The 26,591-nt window shown below is 44.8% G+C and overlaps 2 long non-coding RNA genes across 2 annotated transcripts; one reads left to right on the top strand and one right to left on the bottom strand.

Annotated features, from left to right (window-relative positions):
• The first annotated feature begins 1,781 nt into the window (after positions 1-1,781).
• Positions 1,782-3,425, top strand: LOC148782037 (uncharacterized). The gene is made up of 2 exons (XR_016056666.1): positions 1,782-2,200; positions 2,635-3,425. It is a non-coding gene; the product is annotated as an uncharacterized LOC148782037 (long non-coding RNA).
• Positions 3,426-7,259: 3,834 nt separating this feature from the next.
• LOC110007032 (uncharacterized) lies at positions 7,260-9,662 on the bottom strand. The gene is made up of 6 exons (XR_016055326.1): positions 8,819-9,662; positions 8,593-8,663; positions 8,248-8,510; positions 7,949-8,134; positions 7,836-7,880; positions 7,260-7,730 (listed from the first exon to the last, which is right to left on the bottom strand). It is a non-coding gene; the product is annotated as an uncharacterized LOC110007032 (long non-coding RNA).
• Positions 9,663-26,591: the final 16,929 nt, after the last annotated feature.

Here is a 26,591-nt window from a genome sequence, read left to right as displayed (position 1 = left end):
TATAGCTGAGATTAGTGCTTATAGTGAATCCTAGGAAAGTAGTCTTTGTATTCTTGTAACTTGAGAATTTAAAGGATCTGAACACCAGTGATGTTTATGGTTAATAATTTCTACTCAGTATTGCTACTTTTGTGCTCCCTTAGATGCTCTCGTACACAATCTCACGATCTCATCTGCCCATAATGAATATAACTTAATTACCGAAATCTATTATAAGTAAGCATTTACAAAGTCCAATAGGTCGGACACATTGTAAGTAATAAGTTTTTGTTTGTTGGTAACTGCTACAATGTAACATTGATGAGAGGGCTTTGGCCAAAACTATGGCCTACAACAGAGTTATAGGTCTGAGCAATGCAGCATTACTCATTAAAGACATTTTATTTTTTTGGATTTATTAAAAACAGGAAAGACATTTTGCTTTAGTTGTCAAAAAAAATCACAAAATGGAACTAAACAAAATCACATACAACAAAAATGTGGGTTGGCACCAAAAGGCCATAATTCAAAATTATCTTTGGTAGAGCACCAATATTTGTGATCCTAATGGCCATTTGTTTTGCCTTCATTGGGTAAATTTATGTTAGTTTTTTTTTTTTAAAATTAGATAGTTAACTGCTATTTTTTTTTTTTAATAAAATTCCTACAAAAACTAGTGCATGTGCTAGTGGTTTATAACATTGATTTAAGGGAAAATTACAAAAAACACCCTAAAATGGACTATCTATGCAACTTACCCCCACCCCAATACTTTCTCTCATTTTTTTCCTCAAAACAACCTCTCCTCGCAAATAACCCCCCAACCCAAAAGTAGCATGAAATAAGACTAAACTACCCTTGATTGTTTTCACACAGCTTCTTTGTCCTGCTTTTACACGTGCTCCAGGAGTACAAACACGTGCTTCGACATTCTAAATGTACGCTTTGGCAATGCAGGTATGAGCCGCAGTGCTCCGACATTATGAGAACTGGCTCCGATAGTGCAAAGATACGCTCTGACATTCCGCTCCTGCAATGAAGTCTCTAGAACCACAGCGCTCCAACAATGGAGGGCCGCGCTTCGGCAATATAAATAAGCGCTCTGGTATTCTGAATGTACGCTCTGGCAATGCAGGTATGAGCCACAACGCTCCAGTATTATGAGAACACACTCTGGCAGTGCAAAGATGTGCTCCAGTAGTGCAAAGACGCGCTCTGACAATATGCTACTTGGGACCCGCAAATTGATTTGGTTTGTATGGGAAGAGCATTTCCATCCAAAAACTAACAGCTTTTTACCTTGGGGGTTTTTGTGAGGAAAGGTTGTTTTGGTGAAAATAGTGAGAAAAAAGATTGGGGTGGGGGTAAGTTGCATAGATAGTCCATTTTAAGGTGTTTTTTGTAATTTTCCCTTGCTTTAATGTATGGTAAAAACAATTAAAACTGGTATACTATCATCTCTCTGTCTATTATGTAGACTTCATATGAGATTTGTGAAACTTAAAAGGGCAGACAATTGTTTATGTGAAAGAAGGGATGATAATTATTGTATTACCTTGAGACACTCCACATTTCTGATATATCAAGTTTTTAAATGATAGTCCCTATTTCTCATTGGATGAGGATATAGTTAAGAGTTGTTTTTTTTCCCTTTAGTTCTTCTAAGTGTGGCTATTTTATTTCTTTCTTTTTAACTTTATTTTTTATTTTATTATTTATTATTTTTTGTGAGAACCCCATAATGAGATAATGTTTATGAGGGCATGATCTCTTCCTCTGTAATTTGTAGACTATCCCAAAATAGAAGAGAAAACTAAAACCATAGCAGAAGAAATGGGAGTCATCCATTCTTGGAATGGAATTGTGTTCAAGGAGGCGAGCCTCGAGGATCTAGAACGGCCCTCGAGGATCTAGAACGGCTGCGAGTTGTTCTCGAGGAAGAAGACGATGAAACAAGTCATGGAAATGGAGATTGGGCTATAAAGTTGGGGGTCAATCTCTATCACACATCAAACCTGCGCAGTTTGTCCTCTCTATAGCAAGCACATGCCATACAATTCTGTCTTGTATGAAGTATTTGGCTGTAATGGCCCTGATGACTCCTCACCCCCTGGGACAAGGCCAAGAGGCAGGTATGCAAGGTAAAAGAAGATAGTTGTGGCTGGAAAATGGTGTGGAAAAGTGTGGATAGTGAACCAGGTGCACCCATATCTCACCAATGGTAAATTATCTTGTATATGATTTAGCTATGCCAACTATTAAACAACTTATTAGAAACACAAGATAGCAAATAAAAAATGCTACGAAATCTCACGCTCTTTGAGGATGCTCTCAGCGTAGAGGAACATGTGCTAGGGTGTATGTGCGATCATTCAGATCATGTTCTTTTAAAAATCTTACAAATAAAAACCATTTCTTTTTTCTTTTTTTAAACTTTTTTTCGAGCTCTTTATGAATATGCTAAAAAAAGAAGGTTGTTTTCAGGGAACACCAAAGGGTAGGTCAGTTTCCATTCCCCATATTGTTAAAAAACAAGATTTTTATTTTTTATTTTTATTTATCTATATGATGGGATCATAGATTTTCGTCTCAGCAAATCCTTTTTTTTCCACTTTTTTCCACAAGGGATTGTGATGTATTTCTATGGTATCGTAGGTCTGTTCATTAGCTTCTATTTGTGGTGCTTCGGCTTTCGGTTCGAATGTTATCAAATGTGGTGCGGGTTCATCGCTCTCAACCTAGGACGAGGGGACCGAGACTTTCTCTTCTCTATGGCAGGAAGTTTATTTCGTACCAAGAGTATGTTGGTAACGTATTTCTGGCTTGGCGTTGCCTATGCCTCTTCTTCATCAATAGGATTCCCATCATTTTTGTCTCCGACAAAGGTGGCGAGGCACCGAACATGTTATATTCTCAACTTCTATCCATCATCAGTCAAACATCTTAAAGAACACCCTGTTTTGTTCACTACTAAAGAGCCCGAGAACGAAAGGAAAGCAAGGGGAGAGAAATCTGAAACCTAATCAAGCTCAGAAGTCTAGAGAGGAAGTCTCAGAACCTGACGAGGCTGGGACATCTCGAGACAATGATCCAGAAGTTGTAAAAGCCAGTGGTCCCTAGAGAGAGTATCTAGCCTGGATGCTTCCTTGAAAAGGAAGAGATTCACAAAGAGGAGGAAGTCATTGAGACAGATTTGCAGCAAGAGGTCTGTTAATGGGGAGCTGCCGGGTTTGAAGGCATCGACCTGGCTTCTGAGGAGCATGATGAAATTGGCAAAGAGGGAGAAACACCTAGGAGTGGCATGAAGAAATGGAACCAACTTGGTATTTTTGTTGGTACTATTTCTCATTAGGTATATTGCAATTATTCTTGTATTCTATCTTATAATGTATTTACCATCGGGTTCGAGCCCGAGCTCAATTGGAAATCATTTATTGTTGCTATCTCAAGGTTGTGGGTTTGCATCCAGCTTACTAATAAATAAAAAGAAACTAAGCATATTTGCTGCCATAACGACAAATGTATATTTATAAAGGAAGAGAAACGTTATCTTGGGTCATTTTGTTCTTTGATTTCTTGCATTAGTAGGGAATGCACACTTATTTTTGCATTAATGAGAACACTGTTGTTTCCCTCTCTAAACTTTCGGACGTAAGCCCAAAGGAGGATGCAGATGAAGGTGGCCCAAGCACTCGGCTGAGGTAGCGGCCCCCCAAAGCCCCAGCCAGTAAGGAATGATGAAACTGAAGTTCCATACAAGCGATGTGTGCGTAAGAAGAGGTCGAAAAAGATACCAGAGAGTGGGAACAAAGAGGAGAGAGAAACAAAGAGGATGCATACCAATCCAGATGGGTTCTCAATGGGGATTGGGACCAAGCAAGAAGCCACTCAAGTGCCATTGAAAGGGTGCAAGATGACTTTCAAATGGGCTTGGGCTCGCACCAAACACATACGAGTGCACACAGGGGACCGGCTCTATGTGTGTAAAGATAATGGACGTGGTAGAACGTTCCGGTTCGTATCAGATTTCAGTCACCACAAACGCAAAACTAGATATTTTGGTAAATGACAATGGTGAGTTTTTAAAATTTTCTTGGGTATTTATGGTTTTTCCTCATGGGTTTTGGGGGTGGTGGGCTGTAAAGTGTAGTGGAAATGGAGTTTCAGTTTTTAAAATGGATGGGGGGAAGGGGAATTCATAAACTGTCATTTTTATGTATTTGAACAATTGAGACCATCGATTCGATTATTTTTAATCACTTTACCCCCCAAAACTAGAGCCATTGATCTATATAAGGGTACATCAAAGAGGAGTACATCCTATTTGGATTTCATTAGCAGCCTTTCAAGATAGAGTCAAGGTGAAGTGCTGAGTTTCGAGAGGGGGTTGTATCCAAACTGTATTGTTGGACAGCTGGAGGGCTTTCATTTATTGATCTAAGAGGGCAATAGCCCGGGCTTATCCCACAACTCACAATCACGGTGAGGTAGGTGCTCGAGTCCATCACTTCATTGCATTAAAATCCTCTTATAGTTGGATATACCTATCCACACATGACACACGAGTCGCAAGGGTGCTCGTGGAGGTCGAGGCGATTGTTCGAGAAGGGGTCTATTGGACCGGAGACCACAAGGGAGCCCCGGGCAAGGCAGATCCAAGCCTGACCAACTCCCTGTAATAAGTCAAATCCAAGGGGTGTGGAAGGTATGAGATGAACGATTAGTTCCCTACTATGAAAAGGTTGGGAGCTTAATTAGAAATTTCAAAGAAATCACCTTCCAACATGGGGAAAGGGTCAGCAACGCGTTTGCAGATACCCTTGCCACCCTAGCCTCTATGGTTAGTATCCCTTAGGGGGTAGATGTTAAACCCTTCTACGTCAAGCACAAACATAGCCCCTCTCTTCAAAAAACAAGTGAAATTGAAGAAATTGATGAAAATAAAGAAGAAATGGGAGGGACCTTCGCCATAAGTGAACAAGGCCAAGTAGAAGCTAAACCATGGTACAGTGACGTACTTATCCAAAAGGAGCAAGTACAAAAAGCAAGGAAGCCCTAAGAAAATTTTCTATCAATTTTGTCGTCTGGGGCGAACAAATTTATAAGAAATCCTTTGCTAGATTCCTTCTACGATGTATCGATCATCCAGAAATCGATAGAATTCTCATCGAAGCACATGATAGGGAGGACATCCTGAGGCACCTGCCCTTTCTCAGAAAATTAGGTGTTAAGGATATTATTGGACTACCATGGCTGAGGATTGTTGGAAGCATACGAAGGGTTGTGCCAAATATCAAATATATGAGGACCTCATTCACGTGCCGTCCATGCATCCGAATTCAACACTACCAGTATGGCCCTTTGCAAAGTGGGCCCTTGATGTTATAAGAATGATATCATCTAGAGCATCCAATGGACAAAGGTTTATACTAACCGCCACCGAATACTTCATCAAATGGGTAGAAGCTACCTCCTTCACAAAAGTTGAAGGACGACATGTAGCGTGGTTCCTCAAGAATAACATCATTTATCAATTTGGGGTCCCAGAAGCAATCATCACCGATAATGGGACGAATTTCGAAAATGACACTGTCACAAGGGTATGCAAGATATTCAGCATAACTCAGAAGTTTTCTACACCCTATTACCCACAATGGAATGGCCAAGCTGAGGCCACCAACAAAGCCCTTCTCAGGTTCATTGATAGAGCCATAGAGAATGGGAAAGACTGGCACGAAAAGTTATAAGATGCCTTGTGGGCATACTAGACCACGAAGACACCAATCGGCCCCATAATCACTAGTCTATGGTGTGGAGGCAGTCACACCTGTCGAAATTGATATCCCTTCTCTTAGTATACTTGCTTATCGTGTGCTGGATGACGATGGAATACATGAAGCACGATTAGCCTCCTTTCTCACTCCAGATACGAGGTGACTCCAAGCTTGCAATACTATGTGAAGCTATCACAAACGTATCGAGCAAGCCTACCTAAGGATGATCATTCCAAGATAATTTTAAGTTGATGATATGGTACTAAAGAAGATATTCCACTCACTTTCCAACCCGCACCCATTAGGAAAATTCAAACTTAATTGGGAAGGACCATTTGTGATAACCATGGTACATCCAGGCAGCTCTTATTGGTTAAGAAATCAGGATGAGTTGGAAATACCTGACCTTATCAAGATCTTATACTCCTATTGTTTAAGGTTGCAAACTTATAGAAACCACACCCATATATATATATATATATATATATATATATATATATATATAAAATACCAAAAAAAGAAGAAAAAGAAAAGGGATGAACATGGTGGAAATAGGCCCATGGGTAAAAATGCTAAAATAATTAGATATGGTGAAAACCCAAAAGGGCGCCATGGGAAAAATCGAAACGACAGACATAGTAGAAATAAATGTTTAAAAAATGCGAAAGAAGAATCTAGGAATAGTAAAAATCCGAAAAGCTCACTATTCCCCATACCATGAATGAAAACTCCAAAAGGGGCATTCAAGGCTCAGATCTACCAAGGAAGGCCCGCAGTGAATTCAAGGGTCACAAACCTCTCAGAATTCTCAGATATTCTAGGGAAGCTCAAAGAATTCATGAAAGACACTCCTTTGGCCTCTAAGATGGTAGGTTAAAAGAAACCAAAGAAAATCTATTGATTCACAAGACAAGGGGTAGGTGCTCGAGGCGAAAAATACTTGAGATTTTCAAGTCCTTTTGGTCTAAGACGGAACCATCGTTCTAAAATTTTACATCAAACTCCATTTTCAAAACACAAAAAATGATCACTTTTAGAAAATGGGTATTAACAAGAATCCACTATTGGGACAAAAATTTATTTTCAAAACAAGGATCTTAAATTAGTTTCTGGATTTAATTAACCCTTAAAACATACATAATTTTATTTACACTAAGGGACAATACCTGTCTAAACTATAAGGCCCACTCCTATTTTAAAATGATTTTATGAGAAGCTGCTTTTAATCACACCAAATTATTTTCAAAAAATCTTTTAAAATAAGATTCATAGTCCATGGTTGCACGACTCTAAACTGCTAACTACCATTTGATGGAAACGGTGTCTCCCTGCCTATGACAAGTCTAACCAGCGTAGAAAGAGGTCTCTCTCGTCCGTGTTTCTGAGGCAATTAAGGGGTGGCTCTTTTTTTGTGTTATGTGTATTCATCATACGAAAGAAATGGCTTATGCAAGTAAAAAGAAGAAAAGATTCATTCATAGTTCATTCATAAGTGTGTGCACATGGTTGTTGTCAATCAATCCATCTACATACAAAACATGCAAGAACATATACAATGAATGTGCATGCCATGATATTAGCAAACAAAAGATAAGCCTATCCATACAAACAACTAATCCAAAAATTGTGGTGATAAAAAAGAGTCAACCACAAAGGGCATGCAAAGCCCGAGGATCAAATATCCGTCAAAATGCAGGGCTTTGGGAGTGGCAACTCCTGGAAGGATGATGAGATGAAGAGGCCTCCTAATCCTATGCTCCCGGTAGCGATGTACTATCCACAGGACGATGCTCGCTTGCACCTACTCGTAAGGCACAGCTGGATATGGCTAAGCTCTATGTACGCTCCAAAGGAGGGGGATGAGGATATCGAGCCAAAGCGTGCTCTATGATATGAGAAGGATCGGTCCCCCCAATGGTTACCCCTCCAAAGCAGCCACAACGCTTGCACTACTAGCATACTCACGTAGGGCATGGTCTTGGCCCAAAAAGGAAAAGAAACAGAGGAAAGAGGCAAAAGGGGTTAAAAATCAATATGAGTCAAATGCAAGCATAAAAAAAAGAATATATAATAATTGCGCACCCTCTCAGATCGAAGTCTTTAGCACTCGGACCGATATAGGATGACCTGAGAACACAAGCACTCGAACTCGTTAGTCGAAGGACCCTGGGAAGTCTGCGGTGCAAGGGGAATACCTGGAGATCCCACTAGTGGAAGGGGAGAGGCCATCTGAGAAGAGTCACGAAGGGAGTCCCTCCTGCGCTCTATCTGGGACCTGCTTCTAACAACATCCTCATGCTCCCTCTGCAACTGAGCTCACTGCTCCTGCAACTGCCTCAGCCTCGATCTAAAGTCATTACGCTCGGCTCATATCTCGTCAACTGCATAGGTTTCAGCTGATGTCAAGGAGAACGATGGGCAACCTCGTACACAGACCATTATAGGCATGGAAAAAAGGATCCGCCTCCTCGAGAGTAATGTGATCTAGAGGTACCTGAAATTAGTGGCGATGATCTCATTGGGTATGGTAAGGAGACAAGTCCCACCAATAATCTTGCCCCAGACTGATCTCAAGGACAACAAAGACATCTACATTTGGTAGCTCCACCTGGGGGTGCCGAAAGTGTCGAAGGAGCCTATCTGAATGGTATGCCTCCACGACATACATGCAAATCAGAGGAGCAGTCGTAAAAAAGACCTTTGAGATCACTATACTATCTCTAGGGGCTCATCACCAGAAGCAGGAGCGCATCTGATCTGAAAAAAGAAGTGTAAGGAAATAGGCGGGGATAGAATGCGTCATTAAATGAGAAAGTGGAAAGAAAGAAAGCTCTCATACCTTTGTCTCCTCCATGACGTCAAAGATCAGTGTATAATGATCCACTATAAAAGCCTACACATTCACTTACCCTGCGCTCAACGATGGATATGAGTAAAGCTTTTGGCAGTACTCAAAATAAGTGGCCTGGTCACATCAATGTGTTCTAGGCTCAAGAGCCCTCAATTAGGATGAAATCCTAAAAAGGAAAGAAAATAAGAGAAGGGAAGTTCGAATAATAAAATACCTGAAGTACGGCTGTAAAACCATTAACATAACTCACATACCCAAGGGCGGCCTCCCACAAACCCGAAAGGAGGAAGGCTAAAATAACCGAACCCCATGCTACATGATGGAGATACTTGACGTCCCGAATGGTCCAAACCAACTGAACATGGGGTTGCCCTTGGAAAGGTCAAGAAATAGAAGGGCACCAAAAATGTACACAAGAAAACCTCGAACTGCTTGCCTATACACCATTGTAACCTCAGCATCGCAAGGGTGATCGTAGTTAGGACTGAAGACTCCCTTATCCCAATAACACCTTCCTCAACCTCAACAGGGACCTCTCCCTCGGCCTCTGCAGGAATATCATGATCATCCCCAAGGGACTCGGTCTCCCCAGTAACTCTCTCTATACGAGCCGATCCCACAGAAGTAACTGCATCTCCTACTCCACCTGCTCCATAGGTCTCTCCAACCAAAACATCAGCTAAGGGAATGGAACCCTCGATGAAATCATCTACCTGGTCATGAGCTGGTGGATTAGGGAGGGGAAGCCCCTTTCTCCTAACCCCCCTGAGAGTACAAGCCCTCCTAGGGCGCTTAAGACTGATACCTATGCTATTTGCATCATCCATCCATCTGGGGAGTCGATATAAGGGTCTCGTCATTCTGCACCTAGTTCTCAGATTCGATCGCAGAAGATGAAGCAGAAGGAGAAGCCTCCCTCTCCTCATCCTCAGGCTCTAACATAGGTTCCTCAGCCTCAATAGGAGCAACAGATGCACCGCTCACTAGGGCCTTCTTAGCTCGTGTCGACTTGGGCTTGACAGGCAGTTTTCTTGCCCAAGTCAGTACGCTCCTTGAGTGCTCATCTACCTCAAACCACTGGAGCTTTATACCCTCGATGGCCTCCAAAATCCACTTCTCGCCCCGCCTTCACTCCCTAAGAGGAATATATCCCAACAACTCGTGGACCTCTCCCCATACAGAATGGCCACCTGGAGGAGGATCATAAAGAAGGGGTACCCCATCACTCCTAACCCCAAGGATCTAAGTCACAACCTCTAGTGTGATGCCGGTTTCCCCACAAGGAAAGGGGAAAGTCACAGTCTCAGGTTGAAATCGATGAACTAGAGCACTAATGAGTGCCATGTCCAAGGGGAAGGCATCAATCTAACATACCTCCCATAAGCCGATGTCCCTGACTTGCTTGATCAATCGAGGAGAAAGAATCCTTGCCCACCAGTGTATCCTGTATATATGGCGAGTAGAAGATAGAGGGGTAGGCTGGGGCAAAGAACAATGGCAAGATAAGACCCCATCTCCAAATAATAGTGTGACAGGGGAATGCAAGGCTAAAAACCCAACTATAATCCATCAGGTCAATCCATCCTAGAATTTCAAGGATAGGAAAGACAAACAGAAAAAAAAAAAAAACAGGGGGGGGGGGAAAGGAGAAGGAATATGGCAAAAAAAAAAAAAAAAGAAGAGAGAAAGAAATCATTAAGATAAGCATATGAGTTCATCCCAGGGTCTATGACAAGGGATAGGAGAGAAGCGTCAAAGGCTCACTCTGTTATGCCCTAAAATAGGATAGTCCCATTCCGAGGGTTATTAAGCCCAAATCAAAAGCATCTGAATCGGTCTGGATCACCCAAAATTGGGTATTTGACGAGTTAGGTTCTCGAGCGGCATTCAAACCACTATCAACGACCTTCCCATTGATGACAATGCTCCAACATCAAGATGTCCCAAGCCGGCATATGCTGACCGATAGATGGCCAGAAGTCCACCAAGTAGGACGAAAGTCCCAACACCGATCGAAGAAGGAGGGGTCGGATTTGCCATTTCTGCCCGTAACCAGCAAGTTTTTAAAATAACCGGAAGTTGCAAATATCAAGTAAGAAAAACCCAAAAAATCCCAAAAAAATGAACATATCCTCTAATGCCTAATGTGAACTTACAAACTCTAGGCAAGCGGATGGTAGAAACCCCGAGCATGAAATGGGCTTTGCCAGCCTATGGGTACAAGGAGAGCACCGGTACTTGAAGGGTATTCCTCATGGACCCTGAAAGTGCTAAGGCGTTTTAGGAATATTTTGAGGCAGGCTTCCTAGCCGGATGTCCTCCAGTGCTTGGGGGGCTACTATGACCATTGCTTAAACACGGTCAAAGTGTTGTTGGAGACTTGGAGCCATGTTAGCAACACTTGGCTGCTTGGTCATGGGGAGGCAGGGATATCGCTGATGGACCTGTACTTCATTGGTGGGTTGCCGCTCCTTATGTATGACGAGTTTATTCCCCCAAACTCAGTCATTTTTTGAGGGTTAAATTTGGGAGTTTTTGTGCTAAAGGAATCACAACACCATAAAAACCTTCAAATTCATGAAAATTTTCAAATGAAAAAAGGAATGGGTGATTCACAAAATTGCATCAAATGATATTATGGTTTTTTGGCATACGTTATTTTCCCACAAACCGGCACTGATGTGCCATCCTTCAAAGACCCAAGGATTCTCTGAATCAATCTCTTTTGACATTGCAAAATCTAGGGACGATTTGCAAGCTTGATTATGGGAGAGATTCACAACTCCAGCCAAGTTTCTAACAAGTTTGAAGTCCCGGTGGACGAGAGAGGAAAAGAGGCAAAAATAAAATGCCCTCACCAAAAAGATTAGAAGAGGCCATTGAGGTCAAAAAATGGGAAGGGATAATGAAAATGAACAAGTTGGGGGTTTATAAAAACCCCAACTGAGTTTGGCCTTGGGGGCCATTCGAATGGAGCTGGTAGCATTTCTAATGCTGCCATACTTCAATCGCACCAAAGCAGCACAAGCGGGTGGTTAGGTGCCTCGATCTCGCCTTCCGGATTTAGATGATTAGGGGCACGTATCTTGGGTTTCTAGTGAATCTGGGATTTGAGATCACTCTCTCAAAACCTTGCTCGAGAGCAAGGGTAGGTATACCAACCGATGAGAGAGGAATTTAAGGTGGGTTCGGGACTTACTCGAGCTGGCTCGTGTGGGCGCTCTCTTAGATCACGAAGAAAGCCCCCCAACTGCTTTAGCTGGTTCAGAATCGTCTACCTTGACCTGCAATCCTCTTGTTTTCTGCACAATACTTCTATGGTTACTTTGTGAGACTAGTGGGTCAAAGAAACCCACCTTTGTTTTAGGGCATTGTATGTTCATACCAGAGGGCAATGAAGCGTAAGGTTCAAATAAAGATAGAAGAGGGAAGAAAACTTAACGAAGATATGTCATCAACTAGCATGGCAGCCGGGATGTCATCGACTCGGAATGGTAGCAAGACGGGCATGGTTCTTAGGACCAACAGAATGGAAATACTACTTGAAACCGAGACCGATGTGGCAGTGCTAGGCTAAGTCTACCCTCAGTCAAGTGAGAAGAGAAAAGATAACAAAAAGAAAACACGAGAAGGTAAAGTGATGGGGTCCCCAGGCTCTAAGCGTTGCCACTCACGACCATGGAGTAGCAGTGTCGTGGCCCTTGAGCGGTGCTCGACACTGCTGCTCATGGCTAGAGAGTGAGAAATGAATTATGGATGGTGCTTGGCATCATCGTTGCCAATAGAAGAAGACAACGCACCCCCACGCGAGCGGCGATTATCTCTGATGAAGTGCCCAACGATAGTCGTTTATGAAGCACACGACGGTGATTCTCACGAGGTGAATGATGATAGGTGTGGAGCACAGAAAGGATGACGATAAGCACTGAACACACGAAGGAAGCTCGTAGTTGGCTGTAGACGTTGCCGAGGCCTTTAGCGGGCGGAGATGGGTATCGTCGTCTACTATAGACGCACAACAGCGAAGGACCCCTGCGGGAGGCAGCAAGTTTCACCGTCTGGATTCTTCACTAAGACGTCGAAGCCATGTTTGTGGACGGTGATAGACAGTGTCATCTACAAGCCTCACTGAAAGAGGGAGATAGAAGAACAGAAGGAGAAGGAGACTCATGCATGGGGCTGCCATCATCATGCGCAACCTGTGTGACCTCAGGGGAGGCATGCACAACACTGTCACTACCATGTATGACCCTTACGAGGAACTCAAATAGAGAAGAGGGAGAGGAAAGACGAGAGAGAGAGGAAGAAAAAGAAAATAAGAGAGAGAATATTTACCTCGAACCTAACGTTACCAATAAAACGTTTCTCTCACCTCACTCTCTCAAACGTGACCCAACAATGAGAAGAAAGAGAAACTTGTATTAAGTAAAAACTCTCTTTTGTGAAGGTTGAGTCCTCTAGTGGGTACAATGATGGTACACACTAGATTAAATTGAATTAAAAGAAATTAATATTAAATTGAATTAAAAGAAATTAAAAATAGGGTGAAAAATGACAGATTTGTCCGTTTTTAACAATTCATGGAATTTCATAACAGTCCCTGTGTTGCCCTAGAACTTGCATGATCTTGCAGGGATGATCCGGGGTCGTTCTGATGCCCGATTGCTCGTAAGATGATTTTTTTCTTATAGGGCTCCACATGACGATCGATTTGATACCGACTTCGAGCCATGGATTGTGTGTTTAATGCACGATCATGTGACTTGAAATTTGAATGGATCTTAAAAATTTGAATCGATAGTGTACATGTTCCTTGAGGATTTTTGGTGATTTTTTCGCTGAATTACACTGAGCATGCCGTTACTATCACAAGGCAACAAAAGCAGCTCGATGCTGTGCAAGAACGAAGAGTTCGCAACTTTGGAATTTTGATCGGAATCTGGAATTTCAGCGATGGAATTTGCACTCATTTCGTAAGCTTCATGTGCAAAATCCGACCGTTCATCATGTACAGGGTTCTGATCAGTGATAGCCCGAGACTTCACGCCCACAATAAAATTGGTCTCACATCGATCGGGCTCCCGAGTGGTGTGATGTTCCGTTCGAGCGAGGCACGATGCTGCTGAATTTCCTATACTTTCTTCATAGATCAGCAACTTATCTCTAGATTTTCTTCATGCTCATGTATCGTCACGAGGCGAGCCGCATATCGAATCACTTGTCTTGACTAGACGAACATGCTCACCAAATTCAAGCATGATCCGACTTGGGACAGGCAAGATATGAGGGTCGAAAGTAACTATTCATGACTGCCCTTTCCATGGCATGGAGTTGCTGGGTGGCCACACGGGAATAGCGTGCGGCCTCTCCTGTTTCACTCTTTTGCTTATAACTTCTTCCTGGAGTGTCCGTTAGGCTAAAATTTGACCCCTAGGGGTTTTCAACTATGTCGGATCCATTGGTGGTGGTCCCACAGTAGTTTGAGACACCAAAAATATAGCTTTAGTTATAAGGGCTGTTTCAGGGTGGTGCTAGAGGTTGATTCTACCGAAACTGTTTCTCATTTTTCAATACCATAAACATGTCGAAATGCAATGAAACTTGCAGGAGACTTTTGAGAGACCTTGTGAAGATCTTGGCCAATTCCTGGACTATTATGAGACTGTCAGAGACTGTCAGAATTTCTACTGTTTGCTAGGCTTTATTGAGCGAGGGCTTCTGACCCATTCCGAAAGTCTGGTTCTATGTAGGCTAGGGAGTTTTGACGAGGCATACCTTGAAGCTTGTGGCAGGTTAGACCCTAGCTTCATCAGTTTTTTGCCTTCGTGCTGGTCTTTAGCATTTTTGGAGGGATCTTTTGGTCATCGTCCTCACCCTCAAGGACTCTTGTTGTTGTTGAACTATGGAGATCTTATGCGGTTCTCACTCCTTGATGAGCCATATTGTTGGGAGATCTTATGCGGCTCTCAGTCCCTGATGAGCCATGTTGTTGGGAGATCTTATGCGGCTCTCAGTCCTTGATGAGCCATGTTGTTGGGAGATCTTATGCGGCTCTCACTCCCTGATGAGCCATGTTGTTGAAGTGCGGGGGATCTTATGTGGCTCTCACCCCTGATGAGCCATCTGGTGTTGTGATTGGAGGGTGGCTTTTGAGGATTTTAGGTAGACCTCATTAACCAGGATTGTGACTATTTGGAAATTGAATGTCGGCTGAGGAGGTGTCATGTGTCAACCTGTCTTGTCGATCCAAGCGTTATTTTCCAGGTTTTCACTTGAACAGGGGAAGTGGCGTCGTGAAGACGATTTTCACAAACATTTATTATTTCTTGGCTCTTTTACCCATGACCTGCGGTCGTGTCCACCCTTTTCATCTGTTTTTGCTCACGATGCCTTTTGGGGTTTTCATCGTACCTGGATTTTGTTTTCCACGGAACTCTCTTACTCATGGTTTCGTGACCATGCCCATCAGTCATTATTACTCATGGCGTTCCTTTGTTCAGGTGTCCACCATGCCTGTTTTTCCATGTGAAGGCATATTTAGAGTCGTGCGTTCGAGACCTGTGCGAAGCCTTTTAACATCATACGGTCAGGGCATGCACTATATTTTAGGGCCACACAGCTAGGTCGTAGTGGTGATAAATAGTAGTTTGTGGAGGCCATAGAGTGAGCTTGGTGATGACTTTGACCCACTTGGGAAGATAGCATGAAGTTGCCTTATGAAGAGTTGACGATGAATGGATGGTGGGTGAACAATGGTGACCCACTAGCTGATGGCGAGTGTGGCTTGTAGAAGGGTTCGACGTTTGGCGAGCATGGGTAAGAATCACTGGGGGGAAAATATGGTAATAATGGTGAAGGTAGTGCGCGAACACGAATGGGCCAGCTAGGGAAGGCCTGCGTGAAGATGCACGTAAAGGGCGTGTGCGCATTTGTAGACTCATTGGGGAGGAAGTGGAGGTGGTGTGTGCATACGACCGGGTCGGTTAGGGAGGACGTGTGTGAAGACACTCGTAAAGGGTGTGTGCACATATTTGGGGGCGTCTTTAAGGTAATGCCACTTGAATGTGGGCAAAGCAGTTTAACGTCATGCAATCAGGATGTGCACTATGGTTTAAGGTCATATACATTGGACCATAGTTACGCAGTTTAATGTCTTGTAACTAAGACCATGCAGTTTAAGGTCATGCAATTAAACCTCCGCTACAGCTTAAGGTCTTATTGTTTGGACCATGAAGTTTAGGGTCGTGCATCTGAACCAATGCTACAGTTTAGGGTCATATAGTTCGGACCGTGGATATGTAGTTTAAGGTCATGCAGTACGGACTGTGGTCGCAAAGTTTTCAGTCGTGAGACAAGGACTATGCAGTTTAAGGTCGTACAACTAGACCACTGTTACAGTTTAAGGGCATATAGTTTGGACCATGCAGTTTAGGGTCGTGCATCTGGACCTTGGTCATACAGTTTTGAGTCATGAGACAAGGACTATGCAGTTTAAGGTCATGCAACTAGACCACCACTATAGTTTAACGGCATATAGTTTGAACCATGCAATGTAGGGTCGTGCATCTGGACCGAGGTCATACAGTTTTGAGTCCTAAGATAAGGACTAGACAGTTTAAGGTCGTGCAACTAGACCCCTGCTACAGTTTAAGGTAATATAGTTTGGACTGTGGCTATGCAGTTTATGGACATGTAGCACGGACCGTGGTCGCACAGTTTTGAGTCGTGAGACAAGGACTATGCAGTTTAAGGTCGTGCAGCTAGACCACCACTACAGTTTAGGTCATATTGTTTGGACCATGCAGTTTAGGGTCGTGCATCTAGACCGTAGCGTGGTGAGGGAATGTGACTCAATGGGGAACAAAATCGTCATCGGAGGATGGACTCCCGGAGGAGTGAGGCAGAGGTGCAGGGAATGAACTTCTTGAGAGTACAGGATGATGGCCCAGTTGGGAGTGCCATGGCCTACGCATGACACTAAGTATTGGATGGCGCACACGGCATTAGGGCCCTTGGTGAAGCGTGCGGCAGTAGCCCTTGGCAAAATGCACGGCGATAAATCTTTTGACGAGGCTTGCGGTGATAGCCTCCTGATGAAGAGCTCAGCGAAGGTCTTGATGAGGCATGCGGTGATACCCTCCTGACGAAGTGCTCGATGAAGGTCTTTGGAGTGATGTGAGTGGCAACCCTTTCGAGTCTCAGGCTTGACCCACCCCAGTCTGGTCTTGTTACCATTAGGAACTGGGGACCGGAGTGTCCTTTCGTGCTTACCAGGGGCAATTTGCATCACTACTGGGTATAAAAAAGTGGAAAACCTAAAAGGATTTTTAGAGAGAGAGGGCTAAAGCTTTTTGGTGAAGGTTTTCTGGCAAGAACTTCCCTGCCAAATTTGCAGAGACAGTCAGTTAGGAGCGTTTCTGGTGAGCTTCAGGAGATTGTAAAGCTTCGTGCCGTGATTTTAAACCTTTTCAGGAACTATCGAGGCTTCTTGAGCAAGGAATAGGGTTTCTCGGGGCCTTAGTAGGATTTGCAGTGGTGTCCTGCCGGGGTTTGAGCCCTTCTCCGGTCATTCTGCTACTGAAGGGGAGATTGCAGAGAGTTCAGAGGGCTCTGTAGGTTCTCTGGTTATTGGAGGAGAAGAAGGGAGAACAATAGTAGGCTCATCAGGAACTTAGTGGAATTTCGGTGAGGTTGTGACGAACTTGCTGAAGTGGGAAAGCCAGGGAGGAGGGAAGACCGTAGGGTTACAGGGAAGCTTTCAGGGATTTCCAGTGGTCTTCTAACCCTTCTGGTAATGAGTGGAAGGCAGGAAAGGGTTTTCCTGATGGAGGCAAAGTTCTTTTGTCAGGGAGAGGCAACATCAATAGGGGAAAGAAAAGGGTCAGACGGGAGTTTTCGATTGTCAAAGTAGTGTTTCCAGCTGTCAGAGGAGTGTTTCTGGCTAAACCCAAAGGGTTGCAGAGGAGATGAAAGGTCGTGAGAAGGTGGACAGTCGCCACGAGCAGGCAACTGAGGAAACTGAAGAAGCACAAGGTTTAATGCCCTCTGAGAATTGGGGATGGTGGGGACCAAGGTACGACAAGGACATGCGTGACATTAAGTCGTATGAGGCCCCGCCTTCACACATCCCTAGGCCATGTACGATGATAGCTGCATTCGGGAGCATGCTGGTCGCAGCGATGGTCTTGCACGGCGTTGGTTTTCCTGTGGTGATGGTAGAACGCGGCATTGTGTTGCACTCGACGATGGTTGCGCATGATGTTGAGTCTCGTGCAATGATGATCATGGACGATGATGTCTCACGGGGGTCAAGAGTGATGGCAAACGAGAAGCTTGTGCCGCCATGGTTTGTTGGAAGCCAAATCCTCCAGCACAGCCATGAAGTCCATGTTGTTCCGTCATGGGCCGGTCCTTTGGAAGCCAGCCATGTCTCATCAGATGAATTGAAGCTGAATCAGAAATAGTTAGCTCCTTCTTTTGGCCTGTAACCCTCCTCTTCGGTGGCACCGAAGTTATCTTCTCCAAGTGGTTTTGCTTCTTCTTCATGAGGAGAGCATTTCTTTAGTGGATTTGGTTTTTCTTCATGAGGAAGACAGTTCTTTCATGGGTTTGCTTCTTATTCATGAGGAGAGTGTTTCTTTTTGACCTGTAGTCGTCCTCTTATCCTCAAATGCAAGAGCTTTGTAACTTCCCTAGTAATGGGCTTTTGATTGTAACTTGTAACTGTTTGTAATGCAGTTAAAGAAACGAACTTCTTTTGAACTAACTTGATGTTCTTATTTTCCATTTCCTTATTTTCTTGTTGCACATACCGAATTTTAGGGATACATCAAGGATAATACTTCTTTAGGTATCTTCCATTGATATGGGGCATCGCCTCTCCTCCATCTGAGTTTGCCAATAGATAGGCCCCATTTAGCGTGACCTTTTTTACTATGAACAGACCTTCCCATTTGGGCTCAAATTTTCCTTTGCCACGTCCAAGCATGACGATCAGTCTTTTGACTGCTACGACTAGATCTCCACTAGCGAATGAGCGAACCTTGACAGAATTGTCAAAGGCTCTCTTCATTCTTCCTTGATTGAGCTTGAGGTTTTGCTCGGCCTCTAGTCTCTTTTCATCAAGGGCATCCAACTCTTAGTAACGGAGCTTGACCCTCTCATCTTCAGTCAGTCCCTAATGTATAGCGACATGGAGTGAGGGAATTTGAACTTCAAGGGGTAAGACCACCTCACCTCCATAGATCAGGGAATGAGGACTGAAGTTTGTCGCATTCCGAGTGTTGGTGCGATAGAACTTCAGGTAGCTTCTCATGCTAATTATTCTTTGATTTCGAAACTGACTTCCAGAGCACCCCGCACAAAGTTTTATTGAATTCCTTAGCCAATCCAATAGCTCGAGGGTATTACATAGTCGAGTACTTTCACTCGAAGTTGAATTGGTTGACCAGGTGATCAACATGATGGCTTCTGAACTGGGGGCCATTATCAGAGATTATCCGGTCTGGAACTCCGAATCGGTAGATGATGTGATGGCGCACAAAGTTGGCTACCATGGTCCTTGGAACCTTCTTGAGACGGATCGCTTCAGCCCACTTAGAAAAGTAGTCTGTCATCACCAAAATGAAGGCATGGCCCAAGGCAAAAGGGGGATCGACGGGTCTTACAATGTCCAAATCCCATTGGGAGAAGGGCCACGATGCCATTGTAGGGTGGAGAGGCTTCAGGGGTTGATGGATGAGGCTTGAGTGGATCTAGCACACCTGGCATCTTTTGGCATAGTTTTGGGCGTCAGCCACCATAAAAAGCCAGTAATAGCCGAGTTTGCATATGCGCTCGTAGAGCTTAGGGCCGGACTGATGCAGCCCACAGATACCCAAGTGCACTTCTTCAAGTACTTTGCTTGCCTCTTATGTATCGACGCATCTGAGGAGAATTTCATCAAATGACCGATGAAAGAGGACGTCTCCATCGAGAAGGGTGTGCTTGGTGGACATCTGTCATATGCCGTTGCATTCCACCGGATCCTGAGGTAGCCTTCCATGCTTTATGAAGTCTATGATAGGCTCTCTTCAGTCCTCTACTAGTTTAACCTCCGCACACATCGGGTTGAAGAATTCGAGTTGCTGCTCCTTGACCTTGGATTCTTTTCGATGGGACATTTCTTGCTCTGCCTCAACAATATCCTTAGCTGCGAGGAGTGAACCAAATGGGTAAGGCGGGCATTCAGGGATGGCATCCCTCTCATCATCTACATCAACTTCTATTCGTAAGTCGACATGTCTCCATTCGGTTACCCAAACAGAAGTAGGTCCTGGTCAAGACAACTAAATGGTGCCGCCGAGCTTTGAGAGCGCATCAGCCTGCGAGTTTAGCCTTATAGGGATATCACTCAGGGAGAAGTCATTGAACTGGGCCATGTAAGTTTTGGCCATGTCATGGTAAGGCTTGCGAGTATCCTTACGTCATAAATCCCTTTAAGATGTCAGATGACTAGCTCAGAGTCGTCATAGATCAAGTGTTCCAGGTCTAGCTCTTGGATGATTTCCAATCCGATTATGAGGTGGTACTCGGCTTTGTTATGAGAAAATGCCTTTGCAAGAAAGAAGGATAGAGGGATCATTCTGCCATCAAGAGTTAAGAACAAAACTTCGGCGCCCCCTTTCTCAGACTGGAATGCTCTGTTAAAGTACATTTCCCACAGTTGAGTTAGCGCCATACATAAAATTTCTTCATCTGGGAGGTCGCTCGACAAAGGAGATTCTGAAGGAACTGGGTGAGCCACGAGGAAGTCTGATAAGGCTTAACCTTTGACTGCCTTCTGAGGTACATACGTGATGTCGAACTCCATCAACAATAATGCCCACTTAGGCAAACATCCTGACAAGCATGGCAAGGCCATAAGGAACTTGACCGGGTCTGCCTTGGAGATTAACTTGACCTTGTGATCGAGCAAGTAATGGCGAAGCTTCTGTACCAAAAATCAAGGCTAGGCACATCTTCTCGATGTGAGGGTAATTCTTCTCAGCCCCTTGCATTTTGCGGTTGAGATAATATAGCGTTGTCTCTTTTCCTCCGTCATTGTTCTGTGCTAGGAGTGCCCCGAGTGACTCATCAAGAGCGGTCACGTACATGATGAGAGGCCTTCCCAACATTGGCTTAGAGAGAACTAGAGGATTCAATAACCATTGCTTGATGTCATCGAGCGCAGCTTGATCCGCCTCATCCCATATGAAGGGAGTGTCCTTCTTTAGGAGATGTGAAAAGGGCCTGCATCACCCTGAAAGGTTCGAGATGAACCTTCGAATGTATGCGAGCTGTCCTTGAAGAGGTTGTAGCTCATGGAGAGTTGTAAGCAATGACATGTCCTGAATTGCCTTGATTTTAACTAGCTCGATCTCCAGTCCTTGGTACCTCATGATGAACCCAAAGAATTTTCCCGAGCATACACCGAAGGCGCATTTCAAGGGGTTCATCTTGAGTTGGTGATGCCACAATCGTTCGAATACCTTTTTGAGGTCTTGTATGTGGGCATCCTTTGTTTCAGATTTCACCACCAGGTCATCCACATAGCACTTGACTTCCCTGTGGATCAGGCCCTTGAAGATGGTCGTCATGGCTCGTTAGTATGAGGCACCGATGTTCTTTAACCCGAAAGTCATCACAGTATAGTAAAAGACACCTCTTTGGGTCAAGAACGCAATGGCCACCTCATCTTCTGGTGTCATCCTGATTTGATTATAATCGGAGTACCCATCCATAAAGGAGAAGATTTGGCAATGAGCCATGAAGTTGACCAGCAACTCAGTGAATAGGAGGGGGAAGTCATCCTTGAGGCAGACGGTGTTCAAGTCATGAAAATCAATACAGACCCTGATTTGGCCAATCTTCTTTTTGACTGGGACAACATTTGCCAGCCATTTTGGGTATTTGACTTCATGTATGAATCCTGCTTGCCTGAGCTTGTTCACCTCAGCATCGATCTGCATCTCGAGGTCGGGTCTAAACTTTCTTAATTTCTGCTTCATGGGTTTGATTGTTGGATCAATACCAAGGTGATGGACAACAATCTGGGGGTTTAGACCGAGCATCTCATGATAGTGCCAGACGAAGACATCTCGATTTGCTCGGATGAGGAGATATAACTTTCTTTCTCCTATGGGGACATTTTTATTGAGATGAAAGTTAGCCTTAGGTCTGTCTCATCCCCCAGGTTAATCTCTTAAAGCTCATCAGCCATGGCCTAACCACCTTCTTCCCACTCTTCTGGAGCTTCTTGGAGTTCCTCGTTAGGGGACTCACCAGGATTCTCATTGACCTCGAATGTAGAAACCCATGATCCTGACATTTTGGCTTCTAAGACGGACACAGTGTGGGGGAGGACCGGTCTTTGGCTAGTCCAAGCGATGGAGAACGAGGAGTTCGAGACCATGTGACTAGGATCACTTGGTGCTTGGCCCAAGTTGGGTGATGCTTTGAACACCTGGATCATGTGGCAGGCTTCTTGGGAATAAGAGCATGAAGATGACTCAGTCTTTGCTCGGGTTGACAGGGCGTTGGCGGCTGTCGAGAATCCTGCCACCTAGGTCAGCATCTCTCTGAGGCACTCTTACTAGTGCCTCCGAACTCTCTGTTTAGAGTGTTGAAGTCTAGGCACCATCGAGCTGTACCTGTGGAGAAAATAGAAGAGGAGGGAGAAGAAAAATTAGAACGTTCCGGGCAGGTTTTTACTTCGTCGTCGGAGTTGGACGTACCCAGGGGATATTTTAAGTCTTGCCTCGGGTTTGACCGTTGTGGAGTGGTTTTAGCGTCGTCACCCATATTGGAGGAATCTCGAGCTGCTAATGACTCATGGATGTCCGCTTAATTGGATGAGGCGAGCTGCGCTTGGGATGAAGACTTGCAAGGTCAGCAGTGGAGGAAGGAGCCAGAGATATTCTTCCTTGACTGGTGGCTGAGGAGGGAAATTCCTTCGACGGGCCGACCTAGGTGCCCACCGTCTCCTTTGGGATCCATGAGGGGGTGTTTGGACCACCCTATCAGGCTGGTGAGTAGCCCAAGCTTGGTAGACTACCTCACATTTCAGGGATTTGAGCTTATTTTGCCCATGGTAGACTTTCTAGGACTGAAAGGTCAAGGGCTTTGAAGGGTCCTGGTGTATGCTCATGAGGGGCTTATAGTGTGACTTACTCTTGAACGGGCGCGAAGGCCTGGACGCGTTCTGAGAGGAACCGTACAAATGATGTGGCCCGGTTGAACTTTCTCCATGACAATAGCTTCCAACCCAGATCACTCGTTGAGTTCGTGACCTCATACTTGACGATATGAGCATCAGAGTTTTCTGTGCCCTAGGCAAGACGCCTTGACTGCCTGGCAGGCTTAAGAGTGACAAGGCCTTGTTGAAGCATTGTCTTGAAGAAAGTCTGCAAATGGTCTTGTTTAGTATTTTGCTGAGCTTGAGTCGGGAGGCTTTCTTGGACAGACGGAAGAGAGACTTGAGGATGTCCTCCTGGGTTGCCTTGAACTTCATGACACTGCTGCATCTTCTCTGCTAAGAGCTTATGAAAGCCAGTGCACTAGCTGACATCATGACCTCGTATCTGATGATATTCACACCAGAGGTTCTTGGTCCCTTGGGCTAAGAACTTAGGCTGCCTTGTCGGCTTAGGAGTGAGGAGTCCTTCTTCAAGCATTATGGAGCAAAATGCACAGATGATGGTAGGCGTCTCGTCATCCTCTTGGATAGTGACTATGTGAGAAGCCTCAGTTGCCCTGAACGCTTTCTTCAACTCTTCGAGCTTTATCTAACCCTTGTTGATAAGGGCTTCGATCATGCCGTTGAGCTTATAGCAGTCGTAAGTGGGTGGCATACCCTCTTGTGATAGGCATAGTACTTGTCATTTGCGTCCTGCCCAGCTGACTCTGCAGTATCGGCTTCTGACAACTGGATCATGTTCTGCTCTAGCAACAATCGGAGCAGTGCAGGAGTCCACTCCTTGTCGAAGGGATAAACTTTATTCTGGTGTTGGATCCAGTAGTCATTTCGCTTAATATTTTTAGAAGGCAGGATACTGTTGTAAGATTGTTGCTTGCCCCCAGCCCGAGGAGTCTGTGCCTTGGAAAGGTCCAGGGTTTGAGGAGTCGTGCCCTTAGTGCCCTTGACTGTGACGTCCACCCTGATCACTACCTTTTGGTTGCCCCAACTATTGGAGCAAGAGTTTGAGCTGGTAGGTTGCTGACGAGGGCTACCATGGTGCTTGAATAATACCTCAGTACAAACTGCCATAGAGATGAGCTCTGACATGGAGGGTGGATTGGATGCCTTGATATGCAGAGCGATCTTGAGAAGCATGTTCCGTATGCAAGCTGGACCGCTTCCTTCTCAATCATGGGAGTGGCATGAAAGGTTGCCAACTCTCTCCATCGGTTCATGAACTTATCAACCGACTTACTAGGGTTTTACATTAGAGTGAGGAGCTCGATGGTTTCCACGTTCCTTTGAACCTCGTAGAAGCGTTGGTAGAATAACTGCTCCATTTCTTGCCATGTTTGTACCAAGTTTGGAGGCCACCGTTAGTTGGCCCTTCGAGAGTCTCAATGAACTGGTGGAGGAGTAGTCATTCGTCAATTGCCGTCTCTCGACAGGCTGCCTGGAAGTGGGCAGTATGCTGGTGAGGAGACATAGTACCATTGAATAGGGGGAGCTTCCCCTTTTGATAGTTTGAGGGAAACGACACATGGTCGATGTACGAAGGGTATGGCTTTTGATAGAGCGGTGTCTCCAACATGCTTGGGACCTTGTTATTGAGTCTATGGGCCACCATAGCATCTATGTTGGTTTGGAAGACCGCACGGGAGGTAGAACTTTCTTGGGAGGCCGGTGGAGGAGTTTGCCTGGGAACTGTGTCCCAGCAGTCAGAGAATCGGTTCAAGAAGGGGACCTGGAGGCCTCTAGGGGTTCCATTTTTCCAAGGATGGCTTCATCATTTCCTCGAACTTGTTCATTTACTCCTTCTGAGCGTCGTCCGGGTCATTAATCACCATGACATTGACTGTCTCTTCTGGAGGGTCAGAGCCTAGTGGCGCAGTGGTTTGCCAAGGTTAGCAAGTCATACGTGGCAAGTCAGCCTTGAGGGGTTCAGCTTGCCCCGACTGGACTCGAGCCTTGTATGCCGATCTTGTGAGGATTGGTTCTTGATTGTCTTGGGACCGTAGCTTCTGGGCAATGATGACCGAGCAATATTCTTGGACCTGCTCAGGTTCTGGAGCTTGGAGAGGGAAACAGGAATTACGCCAAGCGTGACCTTAATTGCCTTAGAGGCTTCCCTGGTCAAGATCTGTAGGCCTCTTTTCTGCTTAATCCTAAGGCGACTGTGGACCTCATCCCAAAACCAAGCTTGAGACCTGGACTGCCCTGGTTTCTTTGAACATGCAAGGGTCGTGCTTATCAATTGGAGCATAGAATGGGGTCCTAGGATAGCAGGCAGGCGAGGATTCTTCTTTGGAGGCTGGACGCCTCTGTTTGACATCTTGCCATTGCCCCGAATTCTTTTGTGGGGACTATATGCACGATTGACTTGAGGCTGGCTTAAGATGTGTGACGACCCAAACTTTTCTCAGCCAGTTAAAAGGAATGGCAGGATGGGGAGGCTGAAGTTGTGGATAGTGTCGGCTGGGTAAGAGTGAGAGACTAGCGTCGGGTGAGTTGGAGAAGAGGTCAGCGCCGGTTGGAAGAGGCCAGCGCCTGTTGGAAGAGACCAGCGCCGGGTGAGTTGGAGAAGAGGTCAGCGTCGGTTGGAAGAGCCAACGTCAGGCGGATTTGTGTGAAAGGACCAGTGCCTATTAGAAGAGCCAGCGTCGGGTGAGTTGGAGAAGAGGCCAGCACTGGTTGGAAGAGGCAAGCGTTGGTTGGAAGAGACCAGCGCCGGGTGAGTTGGAGAAGAGGCCAGCGCTGGATGGAAGAGACCAGCGCCGTGTGAGTTGGAGTAGAGGTCAGTGTTGATTAGAAGAGGCCAGCGCCGGTTAAAACAGACCAGCACCGAGTGAGTTGGAGAAGAGGCCAACACCGGTGGGAAGAGGCCAGCGCCGGTTGGAAGGGCCAGCGCTGACTGTGTCTCTGACATGCATGTATTGAGTATGCCACTTGTTATATGCATGTTGTTTGAGTTCCACATGTTCAGATTTTACAGTCTTTTGGTGACACTTGACTAGCCACCTCAACCCAAGAGTACTTAAGCCCCCTTCTTGACCCATGGCACTCATTCTTACTTCATTTCTCTCTCTCTTTAAGACACAAGGTGGGAAGAAGTGATTGTTGGTGGGAAGCCACTGTTGGGCGGGTGAGAACTATGAGGAGAAGAGTGGAGAAGACACCATCGTTGTTTAAGCAAGTGGATCCATCACCATTGCATGATAGTCGTAAGGATGCATGGAATTTATGCATGTAAAATGAGAGAAAGTATCTGTGGTGTAAGAAAATCCTTACGCCTTTTTATTTAGAAATTGGGGTTCTTGTTCTATGATAACGGTGAATGTCAAGAATGAATGCATGATTCTTAGATTATGTAAGAAATGCATGCTATGCATGATTATGTGTGTGTTCACATTGTTAGAGAACGGTTGTTATCAGGTGCCTCACCATGAAATGAAGATCATGGAATGTATGCTTGAGACATGCTATATGCCATTGTGAAATTCCAGAAGTTTACATGCACTTGTAAGAGGCTTTTGAACAGTCAAATGGGGTCCGATTAAACTCAAACCAACCCCATTGGAAAGATATACGAGTTTAGTAAAATGTGCGTTTTTACCCATTGCTGAGTTTATTTACAAAAATAATGTTATGTTTCAAAATGGGAAGGTACATCATTATTGACTGTTTTCCTAGATTTTTCATTTATACCACTATGTGTTTGAACGTATTTTTCATCACCTTGGTCCCCAGTACGAAGCAGGTTAGTAGAAATTCTTGACAGTCTCAGAATGGC

The sequence above is a fragment of the Amborella trichopoda genome, chromosome 5 (genome assembly GCF_054954075.1).
Source record: "Amborella trichopoda isolate Santa Cruz 75 chromosome 5, AtrichopodaSantaCruz75HAP2 v2.0, whole genome shotgun sequence".
NCBI classification, from domain to species: Eukaryota; Viridiplantae; Streptophyta; class Magnoliopsida; order Amborellales; family Amborellaceae; genus Amborella; species Amborella trichopoda.
This window is presented reverse-complemented; position numbering and strand designations above follow the sequence as displayed.